The following is a 3,368-nucleotide window of genomic DNA, read 5'->3' on the forward strand; positions in this document are numbered from 1 at the left end:
TGCCACTACCCTGAGCTCAGGGCCAAGGGCTAAAATATCCCACACAGCTTAACAAAGTCAAGTCAAAGCAATGATCTCCTCTGTCACCTGATCTAATCCCTTGGCAAAATTAGCAGGAGACCTCAATCCTGCAAATGATCCGTATTTTGGACCTGAAAAGACGAACTTTTCTACCTTGGGATTCAAGTGGGGAAACAAAAGCTCTTCAGGGGTCTTCAGTGCAACTGAACAGGAAGGGCTCCTTTCCCCTCAAATCATCAGTTAAATAGCAACAGACTTGCTTCACGTTCCCAGGTGATTCCTTCACCACAGCACTCACTTGTCACTTGTCTGGAGCCTGTCCAGCCTGCTCTCCCAAAGAGTTGGAGCAGGCTACCAAATCCAGCACTTTTGAGAAGCACTAACCCACTTTACTCATACAACACCACCCCTTGCCAAAACATTCTAGGCACTAAACAGCTATTATAAAAACAATTTCTTTTTGATTAAAAAACTAAACCTCATCAAAACTTCAAAACAGATGGGTAAGCAAAAATATGCTATGCCAACAGAAAGAAACAGCAATAATTTGAAGATGTCTGTAGGGAGGAGGGAGGCGAGCTTTTTGCAGCAAAGAGAGAATAAATGAGCTGAATTTCAGGGGTAACAGGTTCCACACAGTTGGGGACTGCTGTGTCAAGAGCTCTGTATCACCTCTGATTCCAGATGCTAGTGGGAAAATGCTAACCATGAAGCCTACCATAAATGTAATAAGCAACAGGGAGAAACCCCAAAACCTTACCTTAGCACCAAGCTCCCTCTAAACTGGAAAACTGCTGCAAAATTATAAGTGCATTTTACTCCTCTTCCTTTACTCTAAGGAATGCTTTCCACCAGTGGTAATGATAGCTTTTTTTTTTTTTTTTTTTTTTTAAGGGAAATAACTCTGCACATTGCACATATGAGCTAGTGCTGTGCTATAATTGTCACAGAAAGGAAATTAACAGTATTCTAATGAGGAGTTTTGTTACAGACAAATTATCATCTTCCAAGTCTGTGAGAGCCTCTTAATTTAGACTGTCATTTCTCCCCACTGCATACCCTGGTGACTCTTGGAAAACAGCAACTGTCAGAGAAACCAAGGAACTGTGGGCCACCACAGAGCAGATGCAGACAGAACATAAAAGGGCTTCAGAAGAAACTTAGAAAGAACTTGAAATAATAAACCTTAATTCATTTTTACATTGTCATGTAGGCAACCTTTTATACTCCTAATGCTGCAAACTAAATGTAGATATACATCCTTCCTTCATTGGCAGTGGCTAAAAAGGTCAGCTCATGAATATGAAATAAAAAGCCCTCGAAGTAGGGACCCAGACAGTGACAGTGACCACGGTAACTCCTACCCAGGTGGCAGTACCACACGGTTTTTCACAGAGCCACCCGCCCGAACGCAGTCGGAGTTAGATACCAGGGCTTATGTTCTCTTCCCAGCTTTCAGTCTAAGCAAATTCCTCTCCCTGAACCAATGTAAAAGTCCTTTTATAAAAACTACGTACTGATTCTTTTATAAAAACTACGTACTGATTCATCCCGTTCTTCACCTGCAGGCCGGCGGCCTCAGGGGGCCTCGCCGTGAGGGAGGGCAGAGCCTCGCCGCGGGGCAGGCGTTTTCCTCAGGGGAAGTCAGGCCGCGGGCGTGTGGGACAGCCCCAGGAACCCACCGCAGCTCTACCGTTCCGGTCCCGGAGGGCTAGACTGAACTGAGGGCATCGTTTGCCAGAGGAAACCCGCTCCCCGCCGGTAAACGAGGACCGCCTGAGCCGGAGCCGCCGCTTCACACCCGCACCCGCTCCCCGCCGCCCCTCAGCTCGGCGGCACAGCGCCCCCGCGCGCACAGCCTGACGCAGCGCCTCAGCCTCTCCGTACCTCAGCCCTTCAGCCCCTCTGTGCCTCAGCTCCTCACCCCTTCAGCCCCACAGCCCCTCAGTGCTTCATCCCCTCAGTGCCTCAGCCTGCCCCAAGCAGAGCGTTCTCCCCATCCCATCGCCATACACCTTGTCCAAAGTCCTCCCCTGCTTTCTTACGGGTCCCCTTTCAGGTACTGGAAGGTGATCGAAGTCTCCCTGAAGCCTTCTCCAAGCAGAACAACCCCAACTCTCTCAGCCTGCCTCCACTCCACAGAGCATCTTCACAGCCTGCTCTGGACTTGCTCCTGCAGGTCCATGTCCTTCCTGCAAGAAGGGCTCCAGAATGGGACAGTGTCCTCCTGGTGGAGTCTGGGCAGGTCAGAGCAGAGGGGGACAATCACCACCCCTGACCCTTCTCCCAGCACATCATCAGTGTCTGCACCACTCTACCCCACAGAAAAACACTCCAACAGGTTCAACATAAGAGGTTCACCAACTGCAAAATAAAACACATGCTGCTCCTTGGAAAAGCATTTACAATGCTCTAGTACTTGGCCCAAATGATGAGCTGCGCTGTTTATTATAATAAGAGACTTCAGAGACTTCGATGAGAGGGTACTTACGGAAGGTGAGTGGGAATTGTAGCTGTGAACCCAGAGTGTGGTATCAGGTATTTAAAGTGTTTTGTAGCCAAAAGCCAGTGACTGGTTTAAAATAACAGACCCTCCGCAGAACTCAAACATCAGAGATATGCCCAGCCGTGCTGCAGGGCCATCAGTCTCTCAAAATCCACTTTAGCATCAGTACATTGGCAGTTGGAGATAAATTTGTGAGAAATGAAGTCCTGAAATATCCCTTCAGAAGTGCATTGAGAGGAGGCAATAATCAGCAGTATTAAGATATGTGAAGTTAGAATTTCCCATTAGGAAAACAATCTAACAAAAAAAAAGGATCAAGACATCTAAACATACAGTCTTGCCTGCCTGCCATCATGCCCAGATGAGGCAGTAAAAGATCCCTGTAGATTAAGTTGCACTATCACAGAGGTCTTCTTTATATTCTATCACAATCCAGTCTCCCTCTACCAAGGTAGATATGTTGTTAGATATGTTGTACCTAAAAAGAAGAAAAACCAACCACAAAACAAGTGATGTCAACTGAGAACTGCATTCACATGCCACTGATGCATGGCACCACAAGCTCCTGATAAGTACTGGAAATTTTTGTTCAGGGACAGGGAAACATTTGCTTGCTCAGGTCATCAGTTCAGAAGCTCTACGTAACACTGACACATTTATTTTCTGCATCATGGATGTCAGAAGACATCTCACAAAAAAGAAAATTAAATATTATTCCATGATTTTTCTCTAATGATCACTTTCACAGGGAAAAAAGGTAAAATGGTAAATAACAGCATACACACCTCCCCAGAAAAGTATTAGTTCTCTTCAAAAACTTTTAGAAAAAGATAAACACAAA

The 3,368-nt window shown here is 46.1% G+C and overlaps 1 protein-coding gene across 2 annotated transcripts in view; it reads right to left on the minus strand.

The window, feature by feature from the left end:
* The window catches only part of RHBDL3 (rhomboid like 3), a 55,060-nt gene extending 53,423 nt beyond the window's left edge, over nt 1-1,637 (minus strand). For both annotated transcript variants that reach the window (XM_030461843.1, XM_030461842.1), the window contains exon 1: nt 1,564-1,637. The gene's annotated coding sequence lies outside the window, so the exon portion shown is untranslated. The remainder of the gene's footprint in view (nt 1-1,563) is intronic.
* Between the last annotated feature and the right edge of the window lie 1,731 nt (nt 1,638-3,368).

Source organism: Calypte anna, chromosome 18, assembly GCF_003957555.1.
Source record: "Calypte anna isolate BGI_N300 chromosome 18, bCalAnn1_v1.p, whole genome shotgun sequence".
In the NCBI taxonomy this organism is placed as follows: domain Eukaryota; kingdom Metazoa; phylum Chordata; class Aves; order Apodiformes; family Trochilidae; genus Calypte; species Calypte anna.